The sequence below is a fragment of the Castor canadensis genome, chromosome 11 (assembly GCF_047511655.1).
Source record: "Castor canadensis chromosome 11, mCasCan1.hap1v2, whole genome shotgun sequence".
Taxonomy (NCBI): Eukaryota; Metazoa; Chordata; class Mammalia; order Rodentia; family Castoridae; genus Castor; species Castor canadensis.
The window spans coordinates 120,951,303-120,967,193 of NC_133396.1; the positions used below are offsets into that span (position 1 = coordinate 120,951,303).

The window sequence follows — 15,891 nt, forward strand, 5'->3', positions numbered from 1 at the left end:
TACGAAAGGATATTATATTTTGATAAACATAACTAACTACTGACTGCTTTTTAAAATTAACCTTTTTTTATAATAGTTAAAAAGGGCAAAGCTACAACTCTGGAACAAAAATAAGATATAGAAAAGGGCTCAACATGTAACTCAGAAGTGCTGGAGCCCTTGTTATGAAGAGGACAGTGAAAGTTCTACCTTAAAAAAATATATCCAGTAAAAACAAAATGAAAAACCAAACAAAATTACAACAGTAAGTAAGTAAAGTGTTCAGCTTAAGAAGCTAGATAAAGAACAACAGAAATCTAAAAGAAAGAAGATATAAATATATGAGGAAAAGGAAGGATGAATAAAACAAAAGGTTGGTTTTTCAAACCAGTTTATAAAAATAAACACTGAGTACAACTAACCAAGGGAAAAAAAAAAGAAAAACACACAAAAGAAGACAAAATAAAAACACAAATAAAAAGGATAAAAAGGGATAGAAGTAAAGTGAAAAATTTAAAGCATATGAATGAAATTTATTAATAACTCTATCCAAATAAATATGGAAATTTAGAAGAAAACTTTAAAGGAAAAAATTAATAATTGGTAATTTATTTAGATGAAATCAGAATAAAGCCTTCACCACTGAAGAAATTAAATTGCTAATCAAAAGTTCTACCTCCAAGGATTGTAGTCCTAACTTGCCCTACCATATCTTCAAAATATAGGTAAATCCTGCTTTAAAATAAAAAACTGTTCCAGAGAACGGGGGGGGGGGGGGGGGAAGAAGAAGATTGGATTTTTGTTGTTGTTGTTGTTTTTAGTACTGCGGTTTGAACTCACAGCCTTAAGCTTGCTAGGCAGGTGCTCTACCACTTGAGCCACTCCACCAGACTTACCCAATTTATTTTTGAGGTTCTAAAGCTAGAAAAGGACAGTAGAGTAAAGAAAATTATAACTTAATTTCACTTCTCATGTAGATGCAAAATCTTAAAGAAAATAGGACCAAGTAGGTTTAATCTCAAGAGTGAAAGTATTATATGTACATAAACTCCCACACATTCACTGGAGGATGTGCACAGATGATATGCAAACACGAGGCCATTTCATTTAAGAACTTGAGCCAATCCCCCATGGATACCCAGGGACAGCTGTGTTTATTTATTTGGTCATTTATATATGTTAAAATGTTTGCAGTATGTATATTTATAAACGATTCCAATTCTCAAAAAAAGAATAAAAGTATAATTCAAGAATTTTAAATCTATTTAAATTATCAGATAAAAAAGGAAAGTCTTTTATCTTTTTAGTATCATATTAAAAAATGCAGAAAAGACACTTGACAGAATGCAGCATTCATTAATGGTTTTTAAAAAAACTTAGCAAAATAGGTATAGAAAGCAACTTTCTTTACCTTATAAAGTTCACATGTAGACCCAAACATTGTATGCACATATGAATAAAAAAAAAAGTAATCTTGAAAAAAAAATTAAAAAAAAATAAAGGTCACATGTAAAACTGAAAAAGTGGGCAATATTCTAACTGGTGATAATGTGTTAATGTGAAAATTAAAAAAAAATAAAGGTCACATGTAAAACTGAAAAAGTGGGCAATATTCTAACTGGTGATAATGTGATATTTTAGACATTTCCATTAAAATCAGGAATAACCTAAGAATACCACTTAAAGGCACATATTCAACATTATACTGAGAGTTTTTTTTTTCCAGGGGACAGCGCGAATGCAGTCCCCCACTATCACAAATTATGCAGTCGAGTTTCCCACATTTGGGGAAATCACAAGGGTCAGCACATCCGGAAAGCCTCGCCCTGGGAAAACCACCTTCGTGATCATGGTGTCTCCCCTGCCAGGTAAGTATATATACTGAGAGTTTTAAATGATGCAATATAAAGAATGGAGAGAGACAGGAGAGATTGGAAAAAGGAGGAAAACTATTATTGTTTGCAGAGAGTGTGATTTTCTACATAAAGAACTCAAGAAAATTAACAGAACTAAAGCATTCAGCAAGGATACTAGATACAAAAATCAATAGCATTCATAACAGTCAGAATAAAAAAACAATAGAAAAAAGAATCCTACTCAGTTACAGCAAAATTATGTGATACCTAGGAATAAATTTGTTAACATATGCAAAGCCTATGAAGAAAACCATGAATGTATTATTTAATAATGTAAGAGAAAACTAAATAATAGCATGTTCATTTATTAGTCAATTATCTAAAACTACCAATTATCTTCGTATTTACCTATAACTTTGATGCAATTTTAGTTTTAGAAGTCCCCAAATGTGTGTGGCTATGTGTCTGTGTGTATGACAGAGAAATTGTAGCAAGCTAATTCTAAAATTCATATGAATGGACCAAGAAAAGCCAAGATAATTGTGAAGAAAAAGGAAGAGGTGACAGGATTTATCCCATTACATGTTTAGACTTATTAAAAAGCTCGGTGCTAATGGCACAGGAGACACACACATCGATAAACAGAATAGAACAAAAACCCAGAAATACCCAGTACACAGCAGGAAAATATTTGCTAAGCAGTGGTGGGAAATGGTGGGTCTGCCCCCACTAGTGATGCTTGTGGGAGAAGAGTAGAATTAGATTCCTTCTTACATCAACCAGGAAGATTAAAGGTCTAAATATGATAAGCAAAACTATGTTTTAAAAGGAAATACAGGAAAATACATCTATCATCACCAAGTAGGGAACGATTTCTTGCATGAGATACAAACAGACAATAAATAACTGTAAGAGCAATACATTTGATTACATTAAGACAAAAAGCTTATGCACAGAAAAGGACACTGTAAACAAAATCAGGGAGTGAGAAAGGGTTTGCAAAGAACAGAATCAAAAATTGGAGGTGTTTTATGAAGCAGAAGTTACTTAACCTTAATTCTCTAATCATAGGCAACACGACTAGTTAATAACAGAAATTTTAAAAGAACAGTGAAAAGTATAAGGACAATAAAACTAAACAAAAAAAGGTTAAAGAACATGGCAGTTAAAAGATAATTAAAATAAGAGGCACCATTTCAAAAGTTATAAGATACTGTCAAGCTATACCAAATGGGGAAGTTGTAGTCTATGTTTCCATCATTTTCAAGGAAAGGAAAAATGAAAGTACTAACCCTTAAATAAACAACAACAAAGTCCCTAAGATATAAGAAAAAAGAAAGGAGAGGCAAAAACAAGCCTAAATGAATCAGAACATAGAAGAATTGACAGAATCAACTTAAGAACTAGTTTTTTAAAAAAAAAGCAATATAGTAGGCAAAACTTAAGAGAAACTAAGTAAGAAAAAAACTATGGGTAATAAAATTAGAAATAAACAGGGGGAGTTAGCACCAGGTAAGGAAGTATTCTAAATATATTACTTCACAAAATTTGAAAACCTAGACAAAATGGATAGTCTTTTAGAAATAAATACCTTACCAAAATTACAAGTATGAAACTTAAGTACACCAGAAATAAACAATGAAGAAACTTGAAAAAAAGGAAAAGATTTCCCTACAGGAAATAAAGTGTTTAGGCCTAAAAAACTTTACAAAAGGAAAAAAATCTTTCAGCTCCTAAGGAATGGGTAATTAGTATACTTCAAGAATTAAGGCATTAAAAAATATTGGAAGTTTATATAACCTGATTTATAGAGATAACCCTGATGTCAAACCCTGAAAAAGACAGCTCAAAAATAGAAAATAATAAGTTTATCTAAATTATGAATATAGAGAAGAAAATCCAAACAAGTAACTGAGTATCAAAAGAATATCCAAGTAAGATTTAATCTATAATAAAAAGATTTTATGAAGATTCAGTATTATACCATATCCATAGGCTCAAATAAAATCTCAATGAAATACTCAATAGATGCAGAAAAGATGTGAAAATTCAATTGCTAGTCTTTATTTTTAAATGATTACAAATTTAAGACTTAAGTATTTCAAGTATTTACTTGAAACAGTGAAAATCCTCCTTAAAAATGAAATACTAGGTCAATATTTTAAAAAATCAGAACCAAAACACATATATAGCTTATTTTTATTAAATTTTGATCAGTTTCATTTGACCATTAAATAGAGCACTAATAAAAATAAGATGCAGAAATATTGGAAAGGAGAAAACATGTTGATAGTTATTTGAGATGATACATTACTGGAAACTCAAGAGAAGAATTCAATTAAAAATTACTAGAATTGACACACAAGAGTTTAAGAAAACTGCTAACTATAAAAACTTCATAAAAGCCAACAGCTCTTCTATATAAAATGTTTCTGTGCTTTTCTACATAGAAATACTATCCAGGTAGAAAATGTAATTTTAAAAAATGTTAAATTACAATAGCAAAAGTCAACAGTAATGACATCTGAAACTTTAAAAAAAAGCTTTAAGGAGAATATGAAGGGTCCAAATGATAATGGGTAAAATATTACTGAGAAATGTAGAAGGTTTGAATATTAAATCTATAGTAACAATGTCAGTGTTTTTCAAATTAATTTGTATGCTCAATATAATTTCAATGAGTATCTCAGTAGGATTCTTTTCAGGATTGGACAGAACTGCTCTAGTGTTTACCGAGAATAATTAGGTATGAACAGTAAGGAAAATGCAAATGTCAATAAAACAGCATGGAACTGACAAGAAAATGTACACAAGTCAACAGCACAAAATAAATATTCTGAGGCCAGAAAATATATAACTTATGACAAAGAAAGCCTCACAAATTGGCAGGTAATAAAATCATCATTTAACAAATTTAGAAAAAAATTAATTTAAAGATTTACCTTAAATCAAAATAACATTAGGTGAGTAAACAGATGTAGTTAGATGTAAAAGCCATTAAAATGAAACTTAAAAATCTAGAAGCATATGAAAAAATGTTCAAAAACTCTAAGTCATCAAAGAAATGTAAAATAAAACTATAATCGGCTACCATTAGCACATCCAACAAAATGGCTAAAATAAAAAAGACTGACAACACCAAATGTTGGCAAAGACATGGAACATGTAGTGTTGGTGGGAGTGTAAAATGGCACAACCATTTTGCTGGAAAAAAATCTGGCAGTTAACTTATAAAACTAACCATAAATCTACCCTATGACTCAGCAATTCAACCTTTAGTTATTTACCCAAGGGAAATGAAAGCACATATGTTCACACCAAAGACCACTTATACTAGAAATGTTCATAGCTCCTTTCTTCAGAATAGCCCAAACTGTAAACAGCCAATCAACAGAGAAGTAGATAAACTAATATAGTCCCAGGATGAAATCTTAATTTTAGCAACAAAAAGACACAGGCTCCTGGGCACATTAACGTGAATTTTAAGACATTATGACAATTAAAGAAACATTACATGGCTGAGTTCATGTTTATGTGCATAAAGTTTATTTATATAAGCATCTAAAGCAGGCAAACTAATCTATGCTAAAAAATAGAAACAATGATTGTCTCTGGGAGAGTGGGAGTGAGGAAAGATTGGTAAGAACCACTAGGGAACTTCCTAGTGTTGCTGGGGTGGTGTAATATCTCTCTGTCTCTTACTCTGTCTCTCTTTCTTTCTCTTTCTCAACAATGCTATTTAGACATACATGATATATAATTTAAAGTGCACATGTTATGTTCTTTAATACATGAAGAGACATGTGCAACCATCAACTTAAAAACAAACCCATACCCTTTGTGTGTCTATGTTTGATGGGTGTGTCTATCATCTTTTGTTAAGGATCACTGAGTGTTCCACTCAAAATTTGTCCATTTCAATGTAAATATATAAAATGTAGCAATTTTACTTTTAAATGGCTTTTTTTAGTAGAAGACATTATGAAGTAATTTTCAAAGTTCTAATGTTCATTCTCCAAAAAGGAAAATATTGAAATATTTGATTATTTAAAATCTTAAGGATTAAAAATATACAGCTTTGCTATTATATATTTACTTATACATTTTATACATGTATATATAAGATATAACATGCATATTTTTTATATAAATCTATGTGCCTAAATATATGAATAAAATCCATAGTAAAATGTAAATATCAAGTCAGGGAATTATTACTGAAAAACATTAGACAAGGAGGTTTTTGTCTACATATTTTATTTGCAAATATAAAGATAGTCACAGATATAAATAGGAAAAAAAACTTGTTATCAAACATAGGAGAAATTTCTTTGCATGTATAGACATTAAAATTAAAATTATCTTAAAAAGAATGAATATAAAAGGCCCTATGATTTGTACACTCTGATTTATCTTTAAGATAAAGAGGAAATATATTGATGAAGTAAACAAGAATGGCTGTACACAAAGATTTAGCTACAAGAATATTTATTGCAGTACTATTTGTAATATTGATGAATCAGATATTATCCAAATGTTTAATGTAGAGGTATAGTTAAATAAACTACAATGCAAAGATATTAACTTAGGACTTCTATAAAACCACTAAAAATGATGTTGTAGAAGAATAATTAATAATGTGAAAAGATGTTTACTTCACAATTAAGAAAAAAAGCCTAGAATTAACTGGGCAACGTGTGATCCCAGCACTTGGGAGGAAGAGTCAGGGGAATTTGAGTTTGAGGCCAGCCTGGGCTATATAGCAGGACTCTGTCTCAAAAAAATCATCATCGTCATCATAATAATTAATTTTTAAAGCCAAGAATTGGGGAGGAAACACTTTTTTCAAATGAAAAGAAGGGTGCAAAACACTGTTTTGGTTAATTTTTCTTATTGGGAAAATATATGTGCACATTATTAAAATTCAGCCAAAAAAGTGCATATGACGAAAACTCTCCTTACCGAGTCCTGGCACCCTGATCAGCTTCTCTTATCTCTTTCCAGATATACTTATTAGAAAGACAGTTAACAAAAACAACAATGAAGTGAAACACATACAAAAAAGAAAAGAAGGAAAAGAGGGAATGAAAGAACAAAGGGAGAGGGGGGAAAAGAGGGAATGGAGAAAGAGGGGAAGAAGTTTGTTTGTTTGTTTGTTTTTTTGCTGTACTCGCGTTTAAACTCAGGGCCTTGTGCTTGCTAGGCAGGTGCTCTACCATTTGAGTTACTCCACCAGCCAGGAAATTTTTAAAAAAGGAACTACAGGGAAAAATTAAAATGAGTTTATTCTATGAGGGTTCCAAATAGCCAATGTTTACTCTAGCATGTATATTAAACATCGGATCCTTGAGCAACATGCTAATTTAATAACACTGTTAAATTAGCATTAAATTATTTATAAATATTTGTAAAATGAATAAATCAGGATAAAAGTGAGGAGACTTTTTGAGATGCCCTTACAGAATAATGACAACGTCATCTATGACTAACTTAGGGTCCCTGTGGCCTAACAGTGTCAAGGCCCCAAGACCAACAATGAAGTGGATGGTGTGAAATTATGGTTAAGTCTACCATGCAGCTTTGAGATGAAAGACCAGTGAAGGTTCAGAACTTAGAAGTCCCCAGCCTGGACTTGGGCAGAAATACCAAATGACAGCCATTGGGGTGGGGGGGTACATTAAATTTTTCTTCCTGGCATAATCCTCAGATGTTTGGATGGTACCACAGGTCCCCGTGCTCTTACTAATCATTTTGGATTGGGCACAAATGTACTGTCTTACATTTACGGTTCAAAGTAAGTCTACTAACATTAATAACATTATCATTGGTTCTGGGGAAGAGGTCCACCAATGCAGGTAGTCCACAAGCACACGCACCTGAGACTCTCCGTGGAGGGTCAGTTAGTGACCTCATTCTTTTTCCATGCTGCAAAATGTGGAACAAGTAAAGGGCATGGACTCCAGGGAGACTTGATGGAGCTATTTAGCCAAGCTGGCCTGAACTTCGATCCCCCCAATCTCAGCCTCCCAAGTAGCTAGGATTATGGGCGTGAGTCACCTGAGCTGGACTCATTGAAGACATTCTATTTTTCTGGGTGATTCATCTTGGTGGCTTAAAAATAATTATCAGTTTATTTGTGAATACTTTATATAGGATCGAATTTAGGAGGAACTTTTTCTTTCTACATTATTCGAGAACTTTATTGAGTGCTTATCATGTGAATGACACCTTGCTATTGCTGTAAAAAAAACTTACAAGAGAGGAAGGCATTCCTGGGGAGGAAAGTATCATGGGAACAAGAAGGGGAGGGAACTCCTAACTTAGGGACAGAGGGGACAAATAAAGAGGAGAGGGAGACAGAAGCAGAGAAGCCAAAGCAGGAAGGAATAAGACAAGAGTCACCTGTTGCACACAGAAGGATTGTGTAAAAAGTTGTATCTATAATCACAGGCCCTTGTCAAAATTCAGAAGTACGCCCTCACATATAAAACCAAGCATCGATTTTTTCCCATTTAAAAATGTCAGAGCTAATTTTTCACAACTTGTTTTTTTAAACACGTTCCTTTAAAGGTAGAGCTGACAGAGCAATTTTGTTTTGATGTTTTATCTGACTGAGCTACCACTTGTCCTTCACCTGCCATCACAATCTCCAGCCACAGACTTAACTATTGTTACTTCTCCTGCATTGATCATTTTAGGTCAAGAGCCTGCAGGTTAAGGACAGTTTACCTTATTTACCTCCTACATATAAACAAATGAAAACTACTGCCATGTTTTAAATGAGTCCTTTCTGAGTTGAGTGTTTTACAGTCACCAAGGATGAGAATAATTATTTTTCATTATTATTTATGCTAGTGCCTTCGGTAAACACATCTTCAGTTGTGTTCCCACCTGCTGAGCCCCAGGTCCTGGATAGGGAAAACTAAAGGCAACAAGACCAACCTGAACACAAGATCAGAGTTCTAGTGTTTGTAGCTGTTCTTCAATTCTGCACATATTTGCTGAGCATCCACTCTGGTCAGGCCCCAAGTGAGACACTGGGGCTACAATGGTGAACAGATCCTGTCCCTTGGACCTTCCCAGGGCCCAGGACTCTTCCTTTAATGTAGACAGAGCAAGCAATATCAATATTCCCAATGTGAGACCAGGAAACTGAGGCAAGGGACCCACTCTCAGCACTGGAACAGGACAGGGATCTCACTTCTCTCTCTTGAGATCTGAGCACTGAGCAATCTGCATTCAATGACTCTCGAAACCTTGAATAATTGGATAAAGCTTTGAGAAGCCAGTCACCCCTGGGCTTCTGCCACTGTCTTTAAAAACTGGGAGAAATGTACCACAAGTCAATGACTGCTTTCTTCTATATTTTCTTCTGATGATTTATAGGCCTTTTTTTTTTTTTTCTTTTTAGATTTACTCAGACTCAATTCATCATTTAGGTTGTTTTTGATGGTACGGGAAACAGGTCCCACATGTTTGGGAAGTTCTACTCTGATCTTGGGAAATCTGAAGTCTTCACTCATTAAAAATTGCAATTCCACATGTTTATTAAGGAAGTATCTAACTAGGAAATAACATTTTTAATAAAAAGTTGTAGAAAATGGTTTGGGTCCTCCTTCCTTCCTGCCATAGAAGCAGCACTGCACTTCTTTGTACAACCTCAGACTATTACTGTAATTATTAATATCAGTAATATTATTTTAAAAAGAAGTGATTTGCTGAAGATTTTAAACCCATCTTTCCCTAAAATTGGTTCGATGAAAAATAAGACCGTGAAAACATTTTGTCCTGTGAAAAGATCAGACATGGAAGTATTCATCTCAGGGAACTCTGAGTTCACCTGACTTTCGTGACATCTGAATCCTTGCAAAGTTGAGAGAAGGGTCATGTTTCCTTTGAGCATTTTCTTCCCCTTCACTCATTTCAGCTGTTAGCAGCAGCTGGTTACTTCAGAGTGCTGAAGTGCCTGCTGCCCTGTAAACATTCTCTCTAATACCGTGCATTACTCATAGTTTGAAAATCACTTTGACTCCCGAAATGTAATTATGTTAATGTCAGATGAGTCAGCAGGGGGACAGCACTGCTCTTTTTGTGGCCAGGCACCTCCTCCAACCTTTCAGTGCCCCAGTGCCTTGGGCTTCAAAACAGAGAAAGAGAAAGAAAGAAGGAGAAAGAAAAAGAAACCCCCTTTCAATGGGAGGGAAGTAAAATTATGCTGATGGCTCTAAGAACAGCTTCAAAGGAGTGGCCAATTTCGCTGTCAAGGCAACATGAAAGGGATAGCTGAAGTAAAATTGGTAATCCTAGGTTAATCAAAGTCCGTGAAGGAATTTGGAGAGTTTCTATAAAGAATCTGATTTCCCCCAGGGATGAGTGGGGACCGGTCAGTCTGGTCATTAGTCTAGTCCTGAGCCATTATATCTAGGGCTCCCCTCCCAGGTTTTTTTACATCTGTGGCAAATGATGCTGGGCAGCCCAGGAGGTGCCTGGTCCAGGTGTGCCTAGGACCTGGGAAGCCACTTATGAGAAGGGGAACTCCACCCTAGCTAGCTCCCCACCCCCAGCCTTCTTTGCTTTGACGTTATGCCCACTTGGGCATCACTTAGAGATTGCTGCCACTTTTGTGGGATGTTTTTACCATCATGTATAACCTACCCCTTCCCCTACCTCTGCTTCTGGGGAAGGAGCAGCAACCATACTGGACAGGACTGGAGTTTCCATAGCCTGGCTGACCATGACTCCACCCCTTCTAGCCCCAGAGTTCACCTGCCAGTAAACCCAACCTTCCCCATCAGCCAACCTTGCCCGGCATTGCTGTCTAACCCCTGGTGTTACTTAAATGTATTCACATTGCCTCTGAAAAGGCTCTCAGGTACATTATCTCTCCAAGATCTCATAAAAACCCATATTGTATAAATGGGAAGACAGGTTCAGAGAAGGAGTGATCTTGTACAAGGCTGAACAGCAAGTAGCAGAACCACTCAAGTCCTGTGTCCTTTATACTTTGCTAATAACAGAACTGTTGGATCCGCACTTAAAAAGACTAGACAGTATCAGTTGTGGTTGGAAGGACCCCAAGTGCACATATTTTTACAGATGAGATGAATAACCAAAGCCTAAAGAGAGACAGTGCCTTGCCCAAGGTCATTGTTAGTGTCTGAACCAGCTGCCAAACAAGATCTCCTGATCCATGCACCAGGATTTGTCCTCTCCAAACTCTGAACTTCCTCACGCCGGACTTACTCCAGTTTAGACACTGCAAAAGTCGGCTTTTCCCATACCCAGCTCACATTGGTTAACCTACCCATCCACGCAGCTGACAAGCAGCGTTCTATTGCCAAAGCGCGGGGGCCCAGACGAGGGCGGAATGTCAAGGACAACACCCTGGAAAGAAGGGGTTAACCAAATGCACTGGCTGCCCTTGATGACTTATCAATACTCCAGACGCTGACCAGGGGCACCCTCAAACCATGCTTCATCCAGGAGAGGGCTGAGACAACATCACTGCTGGACTGGGGTGCTGACCTGGCCCCACCTTTGCTATGTAACCTGTGTAGGAGCAGGCACAGAGCCCAGTCCAGGTTGGAGATTCTGTAGCACACTAACCCCGGGCCTCTTCCAATCCCCACACGCAGACCACTGCTTCGGGTACCATGCAGACATCATGTAGCTGGTACCCCAAACATCTCACTTTCCCACCCCTCTTCAAGATAGCGCCCACATAGTCTGGCCATGGAGGGCATTCCCCCAGATGGAGGACTCCTGACTAAACACTTTCCTCCCATTAGCCCTTGCATACAAAGAAAAGGCAAGACTCACATGTTGGGGTGAAGTGGTAAAAATCCTTAGGAAACTGTGGAACATCCTGTTTAGAGGAGAGATGCTTCCTCTTGCCATGTCTCCCCATCTGGTCCCATCCAATTTATCCTCAAGGGATGATTGGTCAGCTGAAGCTGACCCCTCCCCTGCCCCCCAAAGCAACCAACAGCTTTTGCTATATTGAGTGACAATATGACGTCATATTACAGTGACTAACCCACCAAGGCTTCCTTGCGAGCCATCATCTAAATATACGAGCCTTCCATCATCCTGACCTTTCCACTAGAGAAAGCTGAGTGAGGGGCTTGACACTGATTCAGGGGCTCAAGTGCACCTCTGGCCTTCCCGGGCCAGCCCCTCTAAGCATCTGAGGACACACAGCCACCCCCACACGCAGATTCCTTTCCTGGAAGAAAAGGCACTTTCTCCCAGGGCAGCTTACCTCCACTGGTCTGAGTTTGAAGCTATTAGCTTCAGAACATACCATAGTCATTAAGGAGGAGTGGGAGGGTAACTTTTTGGTTTTTAATCGTATATCAGATTCTGCATTAGGCTCTTTATTATATAGTTTTGCATTTAATTCTCAAACTGCCCTGAGAAGTCATCACAATCCCAGTGGGGTTAGGGAAACAGAGATCAGAGGGGTGAAGGACCTTTCCTAAGGTTACAGAGCCTGCTGGTGGTGGGGTCAGATTTCAGCCCAAGGCTATGTGACTCCAGAATGAAATGAATTCTACAGAAAGGTGTTGCCTCCTCATTTGGCTTCTTCTTTTTTTAAAGTAGACATTATTCTGTAGACAAGTTTTATTTATTTTTTTATTTTGAGGGTACAGTTTTATTTAAAGTTACTTTTGCCTCTTTTCCTTTTTTAAAGTTTTATCATTTTTACTTTTACTTACATGTGTATACATTATTTGGGCCACCTCCCTCACACCCATCCCTCAGAGAAATTTTAGATTCACAATAATATAAAGCAGAAAATACAGAGATTTCCCAAATATTCCCCACCCTACATCCACATGGCCTCCCCTATCACCAGCATCCCCCACCAAACTGGTCCATTCTTACAATCCATGACCCTATTTGACACATACATCCTATTACCCAAAGTCCATATTTGGGTTCACGATTGTTGTCGTACATTCTGTGGGTCTGGGTAAAATTTTAATGACATGTGTCCACCATTATAGTATTATACAGAGTAGTTTTATTGCCCATAAAAAATCCTGTGCGCTCTGCCTATTCATCCTTTCTATTCCCCCACCACTGATCTTTTTATTATCTCCAAGTTTGCCTTTTTCCAGATAGTCATATATTTAGAATTATACTGTATGTAGCTTTTTCAGATTGGCTTTTTTTTCACAAGTAATATCCATTTAGGATTCCTTCATGTCTTTTCATGGCTTGATAGCTCATTTCTTTTCAGCAGTAAATAATATTCCATTGTCTAGATGTACCACAATTTATATACCCACTTAACTACAGAATCACCTGCCTTTTAAAACTGCATTCTGTTGTGATTATTACTGAAAATAGAGATGACCACAAGGCCTGGTCTTCCTCTTCTGGACGTCATACTTGCCTCCTCACTCCTGCCACTCCCAGGACACTTATCCATTTCTGGCATCCCTTCTCTATGCATCATTTCAGTAGCCTGGGAACCAGGTAGGCCACAAGGATGGAGCTCCAGGGCCAATCTGAGGAGAGCTCACACACACAGCTACAGTACGGGTGGGCATCTCCCTCTCTGCCACGGTGTTCTCATATTTGTCTTCCAGGCCCTAATGCAGCCAATCCCAACAAGTTTACATGCTTTCTACCCAATTACCATATGGCTCTCTCTGTCTCTTTTTAAATTCTATCCTCTATCCATCCATTCAGCATTTACTCATTGAGCACTGGCATGGGCTGAATGAAAAGCATATGTGGAAGCCCTCACCACCAATTCAATTTGGATGAGGGGCCTTTGGGAGGTAATTAGGTTTAGATGAGGTCAGGAGGGTGCAGCCTCATGATGGAATGAAGGCCCCCATAAAAAGGGGAAGAGACAGAAGTGTCTCTCCATGGGCACGCACTGAGCAAAGGCCACATGAGGACGCAGCAAGAAGGGAGCCATCTGCCACCCACGGAGTTGGCCCTCCTCAGATGCTGAATTTGCCAGCACCTTGATGTGGGACTTGCCAGACTCTAGAACTAGGAACAATAAATGTGTTTACGTCACCCAATGTAGGATATTTTGTTATAGCCACCCAGCTAACACAAGTACCCATCATACCTGGTCTTAGGGGGTAAGTCCTTAGAGAACACAGAATCTGCTTGTGCAAGTTTTTGTACAGTGTCACACCTATCACTCCACTCCACTCCATTAATACTTTTTGGTCGGCGAGGAGAGAAGTATATGGAGAAATAAAGAGTGACTAAAAGTAAGAAACCTGTTGCCAGGTACCAGTGGCTCTTGCCTGTAATCCTAGCTACTTAGAAGACTGAGATTGGGAGAATAATGGGCAAGGCCAGTCCAGGCAAACATTTCACTAGACTCTATCTCCAAAATAACCAGAGCAAAATGGCCTGGAGGTGTGGCTTAAGCAGTAGAGCGCCTGCTTTGCTTGTGTGGAGCCCTAATACAAACTCCAGTCCCATCAAAAAAAAAAAAAAAAAGAAGAAAAGGAAAGAAATTTGTGAGGCCAACTGAATAATTGTCACCAAATCATAATTATATTTATTATGTATAAAATGATAATTATCAAGTTATTACAACAAACCCGTACGTTGCACTTTCTGTGTTTTAGGACATAACAGTTTTTACACAAATGGTAAAGCTACTTGTTGCCTGAAAGGGCTATACAGGCTGAAATATAAATACATTCAAGAAAGGTTCAAATAAATTCCTGGAGAGCAGGTTTACAGCAGGTTATTAAAGTGAATTCAGGAACAATCAGGATGCATTCCTAGCCTATGAGAACAATGTCAAGAAGGACAAGTGCCATAATCCAGCCCAAACCGTAGTGGTGGCTCCATCAAAGGCAGGAGCTCAAGTGGACAGGGCTCCTGGCTGACCCTCGGGCCATTGGTAAGGAGTTACTATGGAACTGGAGTCAACCAGGGACCCCTGAGCTCCCATTGTGCTGGGAGCCAGGAACTGTGTTTTCTCTCAGCCCCTGCCCCACCTTCCACCTCTGTCAGAGAGAGAGCATGTCCCACTGCTCCAAGTCTCTCCCTGCACAAAAGCAGTGCTTTGTTTGTGTCACACAGTGAGTCACTGGCACGGTTGGGAACAGACCCAGGATTCCTGCTCTTTTGCTTTGCCGGGGCTATTTGCTGGAGATCACAATCCTTCCACATTAGTGGCCAGTTACATTTACGGCTCTTAATGACATTTAATGGGGCTTCTGCGATGGGGAAATGCTGGGGAGTAAAGACTGGGAGATTAAAAATCAAAGTCTGTGATGACACACAAGATCGTTGTTACTGAAGACTTAAAAATGTCACAGTGTCATTCCACGGGGAAATGATCTCTAGGTCTCAGGAAGAGTAACCACCTTACCTACCCGGAAACTGAGTAAAAAGGGACAGAAAGGGCAAGAGGGCAGAGCCAGCTTGTCCTCACAAGCTATGTTCTCCTGTTCTTCCCTAGATTCAAGGGCTGCATTTACTTCCTGTCATTGTTTGTCTTCCCTTCTGTTATGTATATGACATAGTACAGTTTGTCATGCCCAGTCACGTCCATTGGCCTGCCCGAGTCTTTTAACAGGTAAATCTGGTCCATGTTAAAAGAAGCAGGCTGGGTGCTGGGCACCAGTGGGTCAGTCCTGTAATTGAAGCTACTTGGGAGGCTCAGATTGGGAGAATTGCGGTTCAAGGTCAGCATGGACAGATAGTTTGCGAGACCCCATCTCCAAAATAACCAGAGCTAAATAGACTGAAGGTGTGGCTCAAGCAGTAGAGTGTCTGCTCTGCAAGCAGGAAGCCCTGAGTTATACCAAAAAAAGAAAAAAAAAAAAAGCAAGCAGGAAGTCAAGTGACTGGAACCCTTTACTAACAGGCCTTCGGACCCCAAGCAGGTCACCTCCCTTGGACCTTAGTTCCCTTACTTATACAAGAAGAGCTGTCCTAGTTGGCCTGAAGGTAGCACACTGCCCTAAGCTTCCATGTCTGTGTGTCCAGCTCCAATACAAGGAAGAAACTGCTGCCCACCTCAGACCACCCCCAAGCACTTGAGGCTAGTACTTTCTCTGTC

The 15,891-nt window shown here is 38.1% G+C and overlaps 1 protein-coding gene and 1 pseudogene across 1 annotated transcript in view; both read right to left on the reverse strand.

Annotated features, from left to right (window-relative positions):
* The window catches only part of Atf3 (activating transcription factor 3), a 49,396-nt gene extending 37,602 nt beyond the window's left edge, over positions 1-11,794 (reverse strand). The window contains exon 1 of the mRNA XM_074048371.1: positions 11,655-11,794. The gene's annotated coding sequence lies outside the window, so the exon portion shown is untranslated. The remainder of the gene's footprint in view (positions 1-11,654) is intronic.
* Positions 1,703-1,855, reverse strand: LOC141414164 (U1 spliceosomal RNA; annotated as a pseudogene).
* Positions 11,795-15,891: the final 4,097 nt, after the last annotated feature.